The 17392-nt window shown below is 40.9% G+C and overlaps 1 protein-coding gene across 1 annotated transcript in view; it reads left to right on the top strand.

Annotated features, from left to right (window-relative positions):
- LOC122801255 (serine-rich adhesin for platelets-like) overlaps positions 1-17392 on the top strand; it is a 1296546-nt gene that overhangs the window by 630191 nt on the left and 648963 nt on the right. The gene's annotated exons all lie outside the window — the stretch shown is intronic.

Genomic DNA, 17392 nt, shown 5'->3' with positions numbered 1-17392 from the left:
TACAATATGGAGCGGGGCCCCAAAAGCCCAATCAGTTTACAACATAGTGGCAAGTGTGATTCTGCTCATAATGTTGGCAGAAAGAATTTAAAAGAAAATGTTTTTAATGGTGATTACCTGTTTGAGCAATTTTTGAGTGATAGTAAAGATTATTTTGATTCTGATACAAGACATACTAATGGACAAAAACGTGATACTGAATGTAACATTTTTTCATTAAAGGAATATATTTTGGAATATGGTAAGAAACTAACGGCTTACAAAAATGCCAAAATTGACTGCAGCTATTTATCCAAGTGTGTTATGCTTAAAATAGTGCCGAAAGGCTTAAGGTTCTTTAAACTACCTTTAGGGATTAAGTTTACATCTGTAGTTGAGAAAGAGTTTAACGAACTATTTGAAGGATTTGGGTATGAGTTTATGAAATTATTAATAAAACACCTGGATGAAAAATTAAGCATGTTAGCTGATGATTTAGAACACATGAACCTTACTATTACACAGCACACGGATTTTGATAGTTTAAATGATTTGTACATGAAGCAGTATACCTTTGCTGATAACAACATGCATAACATAGTAGAAAGGAAAAATAAGAAAATACAACGTGATGTGGAGGCCTATAAGAAAGACAGGGCCTATATTTGGCCAAGTCATAAGGATCCTGACATGCACAATAATCATCCAACTAGGAGAAGGGAACCTAGGAAATCATACAGGGAAGAAAATGTTCAGGGGGGAAGGTTTTACCCAGCTTGGAGGGTTCCAAAACATTGGCACAAGACTTAAGCTTGCCCTGTAAGATTAAAAATGCTCATACCAATCTTATGTTAGGTAACACCACTGTGACGAAGCATTCTCATGACCCTATGGAAATGGTGATACAAGATTTGAATTTGACAGAACTACATGACAACAATTCTAAACCCAGAATTGTTGTACATGATGGTTTTAAGGTGTTTAATTACACCACCATAGAGATAGATAACATCAGTGCCCAATTGCTAAGCAAAGGTATGAAGTTTATACCTATGAGAGGATGGAATTTATTCGATAGTATTAAGGAAGTCAAAAAATATTGTAGGAAACTGAATCTGGCATTATTATTTGATAATCATCCGGATTCTAACATCAGGGCCAAAGGTATAGGTGGGACTGATCTCACCAAAAAAAGCACTTTCATACCGGCTTCCAATCCTCATGTGTATAACTACGAGCAATTGGTTTGCAGTGACATTTACTGGACGTACCATAAGATGAAAAATCAAGTGAATGGCACTACTGATAATTTAACTAGCAAGGAAAGAAAATGCTTATCAGACTTCATGAACAATAGGAAAATCAGGATCATGAAACCTGATAAAGGAGGTGGGGTAGTTATCTTTTCCACCGAAGACTACAATCAGGAGATATACAACATTCTCCACCATTCAGGAAACTACGAGAACATTTCATTGAACCAGGTCAACATAGGTCATAAACGTATAGATCTCATCATTGAAGAATACCTTATTGACAACAGGATATCCAATGACACATACTCTTTTGTGAAAGAGGATCATCCTGTATTAGCCAAGATGGTAGGTATACCCAAGTTACACAAATCCATTGAACAACCTCCTTTCCGACCAATTGTGTCAGGTTCCAGGTCAAAAACGTTCAAAATAGGGAAACTGATTGACAGCTGGCTTAAGAAGGTCTACGATAGCATCCCCCATATAATCAAGGACTCTTGGAGATTTTTGGGTACCATCACCAAAGATTTATGGGACACCAACCTGATTTATTTAACAGTGGATGTAGTTGACCTCTTTTCCAGCATCCCCAAGACAGAGGGACTAGAATTCTTTGAAAGAAGTCTTACTAGATACACCGAATTCTCTTGGGAGAAAATCAGTCTCATTTGTGATATGATGTCACTGGTGTTAGACCATAATTACATCTCGTTCCAAGGGGAATTTTTTAGGCAGACCAAGGGAGTGGCGATGGGAGCAGCTTGTGCTCCCATCTTCGCGAACTTGGTCATGGCTGAGTGGGAATCTGAGTACGTGTTTAAAAGTACTTTCTACAAAGACATTATATTATATACTAGATACCTGGATGACATTTTTATTTTGTGGAAGGCTTCTGAGGACAGGAATTCATGGAGTATTTAAATAAGACGGTTGATTTTTTGCAATTCACCCATGAATACAGTCATCATGAAATTTCGTTTTTGGACGTACTTTTGAGTCATGACAATCATGGGTTTACATCTAGGGTTTATAGGAAACCCACATTCTCTAATGACTACGTCCATTACAGCAGCAACCATCCTCCTCACGTATTTCAAAATGTCATTAAAGGACAATGTGTACGTGTAGCTAGAATGTCATCTAACAAGCCCTTTTTGGAAATGGAACTTAATATCATTAAGGAAATGTTTATCAGTAGAGCCTATCCTGAAAAGATGGTCATGGAAGTTATCAGTTATGTATACAATGAATGGGGAAGGAAATATCCACCCCTTTTAGGTTTGTATCAGTTGGACAAACATGAAGGGATTCGCAATGAATTATCAGGCAGGGTTTGTGTACTTATGTACACCCCCAGCACATACATCATAAAGGAAATTTTAGAAAGACATTGGTTGACACTCAGGGTTATGGATAAGCAACAGTTGTTGGGTTCAAAACCAAGATGTGTTTATAAAACAGCCCCAAATTTAAAAAAGCTATTGGAAAGAGCCAACAACAGCACACAAACACATGGTACATCTAAGGGTACGGTCAGATGTGGAAATTGCAAACAGTGTAAATACATTAACCTTAACAGGATAATCAATCTTGACGATTTGTGCCATACCACCATTGAAAGTAAGAGTGGTAACTGCAAAACGAAGCAGGTCGTCTATTTGGCTGTCTGTATTTCATGTAATGCACACTATATAGGCAAGACAGAGAGACAGCTGAATAGACGTATTTATGAACACATGTACAAAATAGGTAAACACGATACAAAAAATGCACTGTATAGGCATATATTGGATAAGGGAGATGACCACAGTTTCTTATTTTCTATTGTTGAACAGGTTGAGGTTTTACCCTTTGGAGGGGATTGGAAAATGAAATTGGCTTCTTGTGAAAGCAAATGGCAAATCTTAACGGATCCTACGAGATCACCCGGTCTCAATGATTTCATCAGTATTAAACCTTTTTTAGCATTAGAATAAAAATCTAGGAGTGTTCCTCCTAGTACAGTGGTTTCCTCTATTTCTCGTTTAGTGTATGGGAACTACATTTACATCATTAGATTTAGATTATAAAGATGGAATTTTAGTTGTATTATTTATTTTAGATTTTATATATTTCATGCACATATTTTTTATTTTGCATGTGTACAAGTGTTGACTGTTGTGCTCTGATTTTGTAGTAGGAGAAACAACAATGTTTTGGTGTATTATGGTAATGTGTCTTTAAACTTTTTGGCGGTTTTTTACCAATTACATTATTGTTGATTAGGAGATGTGTATATAAACTTTTGGATGATATATTTTATTTGTTCTGATGAAGACTGGGACACAGTCGAAAGCGCTTAACCTTATGTTAATTGCCTTTGTACAATAAATTATCAGTGATTACTGTCTAGTTGTACGAGCAGTTTTCCTTGTCTCACCATCTTTATATTTAGAGCCCTTGACAAAGGAAATAAGAGACTCAGAATTTCAAGGATATAATTGTCATGGTAATCAAGAAAAGTTGGCTTTATTTGCAGATGATGGTATTTTGTACCTGATAGATAAATCCAGAAAATAAAATCTCAGTTTGAGGAACATTTTGAGACAGTTTCAAGTCTTTTTGGGATATAAAAGTAATGAAAATAAAATCAGGCTATAGCTGTAAATTATGTACCCATATAAAAGTGGTTCAGAAATACCAAAATGTATGGAGACACGATGAGGTGAAGTATTTAAGAGTATGGATAAAAAGGGCTTCTGTTATGGCAGCTAAGAATATGTGGGGAAAGATTAAACAGAATAAGTAAACTGAGAAACTGGAAGATCTTGTTTATGGATATGGATAGTAAAATACAAGCAGTGAAAATGTTTGTCCTTTTAGTTTTATATGCAGGTCAGGCATATTTTTATCAACCAGTGGAGAAGTTGTGGACAGTAACAGAGTTGAAGGAAATTATCTGGGAGGGGAAAAGGACAAGAGTTAAGTGGGATAACGTGATCCTTTCAATAGAAATTTGTGGTCTAGGATTACCTGATTTGAACTGATATTTTAGAGCTTCAGAATTAAGGCTCCTATACATAACACAAGCAGAAGGTTATAATTCAAAATGGAAGAAGATAAGAGGGGGATGTTCATGTGATAGAGAAAGTGGGATTTTGGATATAGATCCTTAAGGAAAATAATAACCATACAGAATATTATATTCATAAAATAGCACAAAGTATTCTAAGAACTAAGCCAACACAGGAATGCAAAAAGGAGATTTTGCCAGTAGAGATAACTGCAAGTAGAGGCACGGAAAATAGGGAAGAGGGGGCTGAAATTTTGTGGTGAACACCAGCAAATTAATTGTGATGTTGGGAGCAAATAACTAGAGGGGGAAAGGTAATGGAGTGGGATGAGGCCAAGAAGAAATTTGGACTGCAGGCTAGAGACTGCTTTCCCAACCAGGGATTAATATCCGAGGAAAGGGATAGGGCAATGTTAAGTGAAAGACCTGTTCTGGTAGAGTTTTTATTTGAATCTAGAATGGAAGCTGTTAAAGAATTATTAGTAGGGCATATAAAACCTTGCATGATAACTACAAGAATCGGTCAGAGGTATTTGGAAAAGACTGTGAAGAGAGACTGGAAAAGCAAGTAGAGAGAACCATGGGAGCACATATGTATGGCTCCAAAGCATGCAACAAAGTCCGGAAGGTTTAGGATTGTTGCTTGGAAGTGTTTGCATAAGTATTTTTTTACTCCCAAATAGACCTCAAAGAATTTTTCCTTTGGTAGATAGCGAATGTTGGAGGTGTGATGGAGAAAGATGCAACTGTGAACGGGTCTACTTTTAAATTTCGAAGTTTCAAAACTTCAAATTTCTTATGGCTGAGACCATAAGATCGAAGTTTTGAAACTTTGAAATGTAAATAAAAAAATAGAAACAAAAAAATCTTTTCTTTACGTTTTGCAAGGGGGCAAGCCCCTTTGCACCCTCCACACTCCCTGCTAATTAAATATACCAACTCTGAGATTGCACTACAGCGAGGAAAATTGTAAATATATAGTTCCACACTGTACGGCGATATCCGTTTAAATGGTTTGAAGTTTCAAAACTTTGATCTTATGGTCTCGACCATAAGAAACTCAAAGGTTTGAAACTTTGAAATTTAGAAGTAGACCCCAGGAACATATGTTTCAGGAGTGTAATCAATTGTCAGATTTTAAAAATTCCCTGCAGAGTACTCTCATAAATATTGGGTGAGCAAATGGCCGTAACTAAGGAAATGATTCTTTTGAGCTGGGACACAGGATTTGAATTGCCTAGAACATAGTAAGGCCTTATTAAATTTAAATCTGTTGTCTACCAAAAAAATCAATTTCTAGAGAATGGAAATCAAAGTCTAAACCAACTGTATTTTTGAAGTATTGAATAAAGAGATAAAAGAACTGGATGAGGGACCTTTAGAAAAGGGAAGATACAAAGTATGTGAAATAAATGGAAATTGTGGGAACAGTACATGTAGATTAATGTTGAGGAAGAACAGTAAGGTTTAAGGAAAAGCAGGGATTCAGTAATTTATATGGTGCTGGACTGATGATGGCTGCAAAGAAAAGATCCGTGATGTACGTAAATGGGAAAAACTTAACATGGTTTGATGTTAAGTTGTCTATCTCGCCTTCATTCTTGCTGGATGGGTTCGGAGCCGATCCTCGGCTCTGACTCGGCCAATACTAAAGCTCGAGAGCTAATTCCACCAGCTCAAGGATCCCCTATATCCCACAATGCTAGGTGGTAACTACTCAGATCTCGTTTGCTGCTTAGCTGACGAGGTGCTTTTCTACCGGCTCTGGCAGGTTAGTGGAAAATTATTTCTATTTTCACAAATCTTTAGACCCCTATTACTTACCTTAGTATAACTTTTAGTTTTAATTCTCTATTTCCTTGGATCGACACCTCTTTTGCCCATAATCCCTTCCTTTATTCCCCTTTAACTTTAGGCCTTAGGCCCCTTCCCCTCCTTCTCCTAGTCCTTTAGTGTGACTGGAAATTAATATTTTCTTAAAGGCCTGTGTGTGTGTGTGTGTGTGTGTGAGTGTTTTCTTACTTAGGCCTTTAGTATGTCTAAGGACTCCAAGGTCTCAGGCTTCAAGAAGTGTGATTCATGCCGTCAGAAAATGTCTCTGACAGACGGTCACACTTCTTGTGTGTATTGCCTGGGACCTTTGCACCTGCAGGACTCATGCTGTGTGCCATGGTTTCAGCCCTAGAGTCCTGCAGGAATGCAAAAATAAATTGATTTTGCATGGCTTATTAAAGCCTGAAGGCCCCCCGACCCAGTCTGTGTCGGGGAAGACTTCTAAGACTTCCAGACAGTCGGCTCCGGCTTCAGAGCCATCCTCTGGAAGCATCAAAACTGCTTTGACATCGGCTCTGGCTGGAGCCAATGTTTCCAAGCCTCATACTGTTACCTCGGCTCCAGCCGGAGCCGAGGCTGATAAGACTCAGTTGGCTCCAATACTCTTATCGGAGCAACCTTTGAGGAAGAGGTCTAGGTCCCCCTCCATCGGCTCCGTTCACTCGGCACCAGGATCCCCACTTCTTTCGGAACGGAGCCATAGATCGCATTCCTCACGGTCTTCCAGGCTATCTGACCATGATTTGCAAAGGGTAGTGAGTAGACTTCTCAAGTCCGAGGCACTGGCCCAAATGCTGCATAGCCCGACTCAACAGTCAGCGGCTATTTCTGTCCATCAATGTGTTCCTCCTCCGACTCCTTTGAGCTCGGAGCCGGGGCTCATCGGAGCCATGACTGTTGGCGCGTCGGATCCGATACCTTCCCGTTCGGCTCCGTCGTCTGCTCCGATCTCCTCTTTGGAGGGATCTTGGCGCCGAGCTTCCCTCATCGGCTCCGAGGGGGCGAGTGGCATCGGACCCTTGTCTGACCCCACTCTCCCTCTCGGGGCTTTGGCGCTAGTGAGTTCGGCTCCGACATTGGCCTCGGAGCCGTCCCTGTCGGTGCCGGGGGGGGGTCCTTGTCTCTTCGGAGCGGGGACCTCCGGCCTTGCCCGATAGGGGTGCCTTCGAGGTCATGCGGAGCGTGCTAGAACCAGTGTCTGCCCCACAGTCGGCTCCATCAGCCCCTCCATCTTCAGTGCCTGCGGTGATTTCTACCCACCCCCTTGCATCAGACTGCAGAGAGCCAACTCCTCAAGTTTCCCCATTGGGAATTTCCTCCTCTTCCGAAGCCTCTCCTGACCCGGTAGGAGAACCCCCTAGGAAGAGGCAGTGCAAGAGGAAGCACATTGACTCCCCTGAGTCTATCACCTCTGACACTGACTTAGAGGAATCTGAAGGTTCCCCTTGATCCCACTCTGAGGATGTCTCCTTTGCTGACATCCTTGAGATCCTGAAACAGAAGGGGAACTGGCCAGCCCTTAACCCTTCAGAGGATGAGTCAGTGTACCTTGAGGCATTCGGCTCTCGCCCTTCTACCTCCTGGGTGTCCCCTCCCTTTGACCCCCTTATGGAAGTGGTGGCAAGGAAGGCCTGGACGGCTCCTGATTCAGTGGAACCCACCCCGAGGAGGCCATCAAAGTTTATTACTGCCCCTAAAGATAAAGATTTTTTATCTAAAGGTGTCCCCGTCGATGCCATGGTGGTGGTCGCGGCCACTAAGAAGGAGTAAGCTGATCCTTCGTTACCTGTCCATCCTCCTAATAAGGAATCTAGGACCATGGACAGGTACGGTAAGCGGATGTTCTCATCAGCGACCTTTTCAATGCGGTCGCTGAACTACTTATGTCACTTCACTCGTCTCCAGAGAGATTTACTCAAGGATATGAGTGAAGCGATAAAGGATCCTACAGCTGAGGGGTTCCAAGACAGAATGAACTCCCAGTTGGCAACCCTGAACTCCATCGTTAACTCCTCCATGTGGCTTATCTCATATGCTGCGGATGGGGCGAGTAGAGCCGCAGGCACAGGCGTTGCCTTACGACGTCACGCCTGGATGCGGCTGTGCAACTTTGCGGACCCTTTCAAGGCGTCCTTCACCAATTCCCCCTTTGATGGATCATCCTTGTTTGGTCCTCAGGTGAAGGATACATTGACTAGGTGCAAGGTGGAAGGTAAGACTCTCTCTGCCGTGGGAGTCCATTTTTCTACCCCTTCTAGGCCTTATCCCAAAGGTCAGAGGGGAGGAAAAATGTGGTTCATAAACAAACCCAGGGAGTCTCATCTGACGCACAAGGTCGATTCCCCTCTAGAGGCAGAGGGGGGAATAACAATAGACGCCACCCTAGAGGCAGAGGAGGTCCGCAAAACCAGGGTAGCAGAGAAACTTTCTCTGATAAACCCTTTCAGCATCCCTGAGGAGCTGCCCGGCTGTCCACCTTCGGAGGCAGTCGGGGGAAGATTATCCCTGTACCCAAAAGCCTGGCTTTCCCTTACACAAGACAAATGGGTACAGTCGATCATATCCGAGGGTTACAAAATTCCCCTTTTTCACATTCCATCCCAACCCAAAGGATCCCTTCCAGACGTTCCACCCAGTCTAAGGGAACAAGCAGCACTAGAAATTTCAAAGCTGCTATCAAAAAGAGCTATCCAATCAGTCCCAGCAGACCAACAAGAATCCGGAATCTACTCCAAATTCTTTTTGGTACCAAAAAAAAACGGGACTGGAGACCCATACTGGATCTCAGCAACTTAAACAAGTATGTCAGAAAAACTAAATTCCGGATGGTCACGCTACAGTCCATTCTACCCTTCTTGGGTCAGGACAATTGGATGTGCTCGATAGATCTTCAGGACGCGTACTACCATATCAAGATGAACAGATGCTCCAGGAGATTTCTCTGCTTCAGGCTGGGAGCCAGTCACTACCAGTTCAGAGCCCTGCCCTTTGGTCTCACTACAGCCCCCCAAGTATTTACCAAATGCATGGCAGTGGTCGCGGCTCACTTGAGATGTCAAGGATTCCAGGTGTTTCCATATTTAGATGACTGGCTCCTTACTGCCACCACCAGACATCAACTTCTTCTATCCAGAGACTTCACTATCCAAACTTGCCAAGCTCTAGGCATTTCAATAAATTTCGAAAAATCTGCCTTGTCGCCTTGTCAATCTATTACCTTTATAGGCGCCACATTAAACACACTCAATCTTTCAGCCAGACTTGTAGAGCAAAGAGTGTCAGACATCCGCAAGCAAGTTTTCCTTCTCTTACAATGCAACAAAGTCAAAGCCAGACTAGTTTTGAAGGTATTAGGACTCATGGCAGCAGCTATCCCCCTTCTCCACTTAGCTCGCTTCCACATGAGGATCCTCCAATGGATGCTGTTTACACAATGGTCCTTCCAACAGCTCCCGATGTCACACACCATATTGATAACTCAATCATGCAAGAATCAACTGTCTTGGTGGATCACATCACCTCAGGTTCTCCAAGGAAGACCCTTCACTCACCCCCCCCCAGTCGCCACGTTGACAACAGATGCCTCCCTGATCGGGTAGGGGGGCATTATCAGGGCAGGACAGTCCAGGGTACGTGGCAACCTTTCGAGTGCCACTTGCACATAAATGTTTTAGAGATGAGAGCAGTGCTTTTAGCATTGCAAGCCCTTCACGACTCTCTTCCCACAGGGACTATTGCAATTCAGACGGACAACATGTCCGTAGTGTGGTACATCAACAAACAAGGTGGAACCAGATCATACCCCTTATGTCGAGAGGCACTCAGACTTTGGCAATGGGCGATCTCTTCTCAGTGTTTTCTGGTAGCAATGCACATTCCCGGGAAGTCCAACGTGATTACAGACAAGCTGAACAGGGCAATTCTCATGCCCCGCGAGTGGTCTCTGAAGAAATCAGTACTGGAGGAAGTATTCCAAAGATGGGGCCAGCCTTGCTGCAATCTTTTTGCTACTCCCCAAAACAGCAAGTGTCACGACTTCTTCACTCTCTTCCCGTTACCAGGCCATCCCACCAGAGACGCTCTAGTCCACGATTGGCCCCGGGGACTTCTGTATGCTTTTCCCCCTTTTCCACTGATAACTCAACTAATTCAGAAAGCCATCGACTTGAGAGTGACAATGATCCTCATTGCCCCTTACTGGCCTCGACAGATATGGTTTCCATTTCTTCATCATTACCTTTTGGAGCAGCCTTGGCATCTGGACCCAGTGCCAGATCTGTTGACCCACCAATCGGGCCAGCTGCACCAATCTCTTCATTCTCTCAACCTCACAGCATGGTTTCCCTGATTCCGACCTTAGCCAGGCTTCCCTTAATATCTCACTTGGTCCGAGATATCTTGATAGCCTCTCATAAATCTTCTACCCGGAAGATTTATAATAGCAAATGGAAACGCTTCTCCTTTTGGGCAACATCAAAAAATATAGATCCCTTCACTGCACCTATCCAGTCTATTCTAGACTTTCTAGCAGAACTCTTTCATTTAGGCTCTTCTTCATCTACCATTAGAGTTCAACTGGCTGCTATATGTAATTATCATGTAGGTGTCCCGGAGTCTAGCATCATGGCTCACAAGCTCTGCAAAGCCTTTTTAAGGGACGTTTTTCTTCTCAAACCTCCAATCAAAGATCCCCCGCCTCATTGAGACTTGAACTTGGTTCTGGCATCCTTAATCCTTCCCCCTTTCGAACCAGCGGCTTCATGTTCTCTGAGGTTGCTTTCATGGAAGACACTTTTTCTGGTAGCCATAACTTCAGCGAGAAGGGTATCTGAACTCCATGCTCTGTGCAGTCGTCCTCCTTACTTAGTGTTTCACAAAGATAGGGTATCCCTCCGTACTAATCCATCCTTTTTACCTAAGGTTTCCTCTCAAACAAACCAAAACCAAATGATTGATCTCCCCGTCTTTTTCCCTAACTATTCCAACAGGTCAGAACAAAAGCTACATTTTCTGGATGGTCACTACCAACTTAGATATTATTTAGACAGGACTAAACAATTCAGGAAATCTGATCAGCTTTTTCTATTGTATGCGGAAGGGAAATTGGGCCTTCCAGTTACTAAAGTATCCCTTTCAAGATGGCTCACCTCTACAATTACCTTCTTCTATGAGATCAGACATCAAAAACTACCTTCAAGACCTAGAGCTCATTCAACTAGGGCATTAGCTACATCCGTAGCTTTTCAGGATAGGCTGCCAATAGATTCCATTTGTGCAGCAGCCACCTGGGCTTCTCCTCATACCTTCATTTCACATTACAAATTGGACATGGTCTCCAGAAACCGTGCCAACTTTGGTTCCACTGTTCTCAAGAGTCTGTTCCGATAGGCCACCCGGGATAAGGTGCTAGGGACGCGGTCCCATCCAGCAAGAATGAAGGCGAGATAGACAACTTAACATTAAGAAGTTATGTACCTACCATAACGTTCCATGTTAGTTGTCTTTTTCTTGCCTTCTTTCTTGCGTCCCACCCTCCTTCCCCCAAGCCTGGACAGACCGATAGGAATTCATTTTGTGATCTTCCTCTGGAATTTGTCATTCCCACATGTTCTACCACCTCTATTTCCCCTTTTGTTAGGTCTGGGATACCTTACACTTAGGTTTATATAGAGGTGGGTTACCCTTCTCCATACTATGGAGACTAGAATTGCTTGGTCTAGCTATCAAACGAGATCTGAGTAGTTACCGCCTAGCATTGTGGGATATAGGGGAGCCTCGAGCCGGTGGAATTAGCTCTCGAGCTTTAGTATTGGCCGAGTCGGAGCCGAGGATCAGCTCCGAACCCATCCAGCAAGAAAGAAGGCGAGAAGAAGACAACTAACATGGAACGTTATGGTAGGTACATAACTTCTTATTTTCTTTTCTGTTCATGTATGTTTTCTATGTTTTAACTCATAATTTAATAAAGTTATTAAAAAAATATTTAGGAGCAAAGTCAGCTCATGATATAGTGGCTGGTGTACCCAACCAAAGAGGGTATATTTCAGTGGCCCACACCTGCCTCTAATCAGAGGATGTGCCATTTAAAAAAAAGTCCACCATAAGGTACCTGGGGCTTCTGAAATGCAGGAACCAATCAGGTCCTGTTTCTGTCCCCTTCATCCAACCCTCTTTCTTCTGATTTTAATTAAAAACGTTTTTTTTTAAACTGTAGCAAGCAGTTTGCTACAATTTAAACCACATACGTAGCACTGCAGTGTTCAATTTTGACCACAAATGCAGTAAAGAATGATCATGATTGGATGACCAATCACTCCTCATAATACGTTGCACCCAGGGCAGTTGTCCCTATCACCCCACCCTAGATACATGTTTGCATATCGCCATGAATCAAGGGTATACAGGGAATCATTTGTAGATCAAACCAACAGGTGTAGTTTGTCAGACAGGACCTATTTGCTTGTCACCTTATCAGGCAACTGAGACAATTTGGCTGAAGGCTAAGAAATCCAAGAGCCTGGATAATCTCTCCTTGGATTGAACTGGTCTATTTTTATATGCTTTCCCTACCATACTCTTGATTTCTGTAATCTTTAAAAACATGCAGGAGGAAAGACCAAAAATGATTCTCATAGATCCCTTTTGGTAAAAGCATTAGTGGTTCTGATTCCTGTTTAACATGACAGGATATAATCTTGAGGCAATGCCTCAACAAGGATACCTTGTTACTCTGAACAAGATGTCCCTACTACACTCCAGTAGCTAGTTTAGACAAACACTTTATAGTTACGGTTTAAAAGCAAAATGGGTTGGCATAATTAGGAACTTGGAAAGGCGGTGGAATGGCATAGAGGGATAAAGCCGTAATTGCAGTCCAGGTGACCTGGGTTTGATTAATAGCTGATGTGCCTGAGGTGCTGGCAGGAGAGGTTGATGCCCCCATTGATGAGGGAAGGCATTCATTGAAGATGCTGTTTGAAGGGAAAGTGTGGTTCATACAGGGGAATAGTCCATTGACATTCTTGACAAATACAGGGTTAGGAGGCTGGTGAAATGAGTAGGTCTTAAATACCCCCCCCCCAGCAGCAGAAGCAGTTGCCGGCACCACCTCTAGCACACTGTTAAGAGCTCATAGGCACCATCTCACTTGGAGAAATCCAGGAAAGGAAGGAGGAGCAGGTGTACCTGGTAATGAATCTGGGCACTGGGATGGTCTGAAAGAATGAAGTAGGGATGAAGGGGTCTCCCAGGTACAAGATACAGGGTTTGATCCTGACTTTTGGCCAATGCCTGTATAGAATAGGGTTTTCCTACCTTAGAAAATTGTGCTACATGTTTCTGCCTCAGATCACCTCACCCAAAAATATTGAATGGAGTCTTGGGGAAATGCACAGATTCTAGGTGAGCCTATCCAGTGAAGTGTTTTGTAGACCAACCATTTCAGGCATTACCTGTGAGGTGCAGTATCCTCTAGATAGAAGAACATGTATTTGATTATGTTTGTGTTATGGCTAACCACTTAATGGAGTAAAAATTAGCTGTAGGTGATTTGTTCATATGGACTAATGTTGCCAAACATGGGTTTGGGTATTTGTCAGAGAAAAGTGGGTTGAGGACCCAACCTACAGCAAGGACCCTTGGAAATGGTGAAAGAGGTCTTTGTGTCTTTCTTGGCCAGTGTGTTTTCACCATTAACACCCAGCTGCCCTGGGTCAGTAAGCTACTGGCTAGGCAGTGTCCAGTTGCCCAGCCTTGGTTACCTGGTATAACTCTGAGCAAAAGTTTGGTTGTAAAACCAGTTAACCTGCCAAAAGTGAGCTACAAAACTGCTACACTGAATACAGGTTCACTGACAAGTGACACAGCTTGGACGTGGATGACATGATAGTAAAAAGGAGACTGGACATCTTGTTTATGTAAGAGAGGGCAGTGCAGCAAAGCTATTTGGATTGGTGTGTACTACTTGGGGGAATGGACTAGAAATGGTGTAGTAACTGTAGAGAGGCGAGTCTTCTGAAGATAGTGGGAGATGACATCAGAACTAGTGATTCACCGGGTTCTGATTGCCATGAGTCTAAAGGTAGGGCGGTATTATTAATCTTAGTCTATGCTCCACAGCAAGATTGTGACAGTGAAGAAAATAGTGCATTCAAGCAGCAGTAGATAAAGCTAGGCAACATATGTTGTCAGTGATGATACCCATGTTAGGCAGATGGAACATGATATGAAGACCATGCCCATATGGGTGGGGCAACGAGCAACCCTGGTAGACTTCCTCCTAGTAAGGCAAGAACATTGGGTTATATCAGGGATTGCAAAGTCTTTCCCATTAAGCTACTTGGTCCACAGCATAAACCACGTGTGGGGACAATTAGCTGCAAGTAGTAGTCAGAGTCAAAGACTAGGCTGAAAACCTGGAAGCCGACTGCAGAAAAAGCTCAAGAGTCTAAGGAAAAGGAAATACTTGAGTCTATATTACGAAACGAAAACTGGTAACCAAAGTTTGCACACAAATACACACAGCAACAAGCGATCCCAAACACAATGAAGGACGTCTTCTTTGATAAAGTCAACGGCAGCCAGAAGTAGACAAACGAAAACAGTTTATTGAAGAAAATTACTCATCCAACCCTCAGATTAAGCGCTTTCATCTCCAACACGGAGACTTCATCAGAATCTAAGGTAGCACAACACCACATCCCTTATATACTAAATACATCCAATTAGCTGACATTTAATTAGATAATAAGTAAATAAGTTAATGAATCAATAACCTCATTTTGTCTTAAAAGACCATGCCACAAAAAATGCATGCTGAAAAATCCTGGAGACATTGTAAAAGCATTTGAAAACCTGTATGAATAACAACCTTGAGAAATACATAGTAAGTAGGAATAAAATCATGATAAATAGAAAGAATCATAAAAAGCATATGCCATACTGTTGTACCAATTGTACTGTTTAAGGATATTGTTTAAAAATATTGTTTAAAAACATATGCATGTAAAGCAATATGTCAAACCTAAATATATGTAAAAATATATATATATATATATATATATATATATATATATATATATATGAATATAAATATATAAAAAATGTAAAATGCATAAATATAAATTCAGGTACATAAAAATATATAAAAGTGTATAAATGTATAAATATATAAAAATACAAAGCAGAGGACCAAGGAAACGGAAAATATCCGAAGAGAGGTACGGAACAACACGAAGACAGAAAATGTGACTGATTTATTTGTTAATTTATCTTATCATGATATGGACTCATCTGATATTAGTCTAATTAATAAAGGTCTTAACTTTATTCCTGCACAATGCAGTAATTTAGCTGACGTATTATGTGATTTACGTATTTTTTGTAGAAGCGTTGCTTTGAAATTATTTTTTAAAAACACCTCTGTTAAACAAGATAGTAGTTTAGTATACACTGATCCTATGTCCTTAAAATGCAAAAGCAATTTTTCACCTCCTTTATCATTCAATCTAGAATGTTTTTTTAAAAGCCTGTGAGAAAGACTTTTACCATTTATTCTCTACCCACAAGAAGAGGATAGCTTATGTAAATCTAACATCTAATGAGATGAAATCACTTAAAAAAATTAAAACAACTTTCTGATATAACTTTTAGACCTGCAGATAAAGGAGGTGGAACCATTATTATGAACACTGTTAATTATGTTTCACTAATGTTAAATATGCTATCTGACCGAGATACTTATAGAATAGTTTCTCAGATAGAAACTGATTCTATAGTTACAAATGTGCATGCAACTTTACATGATTTACTTATGTGCAGGCAGATTTCTCCTGAATTCTATAAATATTTATTCATAGAATTTCCAACTACTCCTACGATAAAGGGTCTACCAAAGATTCATAAACAGACCGAATCTCTACCTCTCAGGCCTATAGTTTCAGGTGGTAATTGGGTTACTGCAACAATTTCTACTGCCCTTGAAAAATTTCTTAGACCAATAGTAGATGCAGTTCCATCTATCTTGAAAGATACTTATCAACTTCTGAGAAGCATTAATGATTTGACTCTTGACGTTAGGAACAAAGAATACATTTTAATAACGCTTAATGTAAAAAATTTATTTACCTCCATTCCCAATGAATTGGGCCTGGAGGCTATCAGAGAGTTGTTAGTCAGGGATACTGATTTTTCTACAGATAAAATAATCTTAATCTGCCAGTTACTAGATCTGGTACTTAACAACAATCTTTTTATGTTTGATGGCAAAACGTATTTGCAGACATGGGGAGTGGCCATGGGCACCCCATGCGCAAATACGTATGCAAATTTGGTGGTTTTGAATTGGGAAAAGGAACATCTATTTAGTAGTTCAGTATTTGAAAAAATCAAATTCTACAAGCGTTTTGTAGATGACGTCCTTTTAATATGGCAAGGCACCCTAGAAGAATTTAAACAGTTTTTGTACTATCTAGAATCTACTACTACCTATTTAAAATTCACAATGGAAGCCTCCAAAAAATGTGTACATTTTCTGGACATCTCTCTCGCATTAGATGAACAAGGAAAGATTATATCTTCTATATTTAGAAAACCAACCTGGACTAACACATTACTCCAATATAATAGCATGCATCCGAGGCACATGTTTCCTGGAATTGTTAAGAGCCAATTCATCAGGATAACTAGGTTGTGTCAGGACAGTGAAACTCTAGAGCAAGAAATTAATAAATTAGAACTACTTTTTTTAAACAGAGGATATAATATTGATTTAATTAGTTCTATTAAGGACGAAGTTTTACATTCTTCAGAGACCGTCCCACAGGTATTTAAGAAACCCACTTTATTTAGACCCAAAGCAACTAGCAATTTAATGAAAATTCCCTACATTATAAAGTATACAAGTGATGTAAAGTGTTTAGAAAATATTATATGCAGGAATTGGAATATATTAATGACTGATGCCTTAGTAAACAAACTAGTTGGCAGTCACCCCACTTTTTTATATAGAAACTGCCCAAATTTGAAACAGATTCTATGTAAAGATCATACTCTAGATTTTAAAAATGCTTCTTTAAGCATAGGAACTGTTCCATGTGGTGACTGCAACAGATGCAGTTACATTTGCTCTGATTTAGTTTTTATTCATCCCACTTTGAATTTCACTTTTTATTTTAATACTTCAGCTACCTGCCAAACAAAAAATTTAATATACTTAGCCACTTGTACTAAATGTACTGCTTTTTATATTGGGCTCACTAAAAGGAGATTAGCT

The sequence above is a fragment of the Protopterus annectens genome, chromosome 4.part1, assembly GCF_019279795.1.
Source record: "Protopterus annectens isolate FY-2018-M chromosome 4.part1, PAN1.0, whole genome shotgun sequence".
Classification (NCBI taxonomy): domain Eukaryota; kingdom Metazoa; phylum Chordata; order Ceratodontiformes; family Protopteridae; genus Protopterus; species Protopterus annectens.
This window is presented reverse-complemented; position numbering and strand designations above follow the sequence as displayed.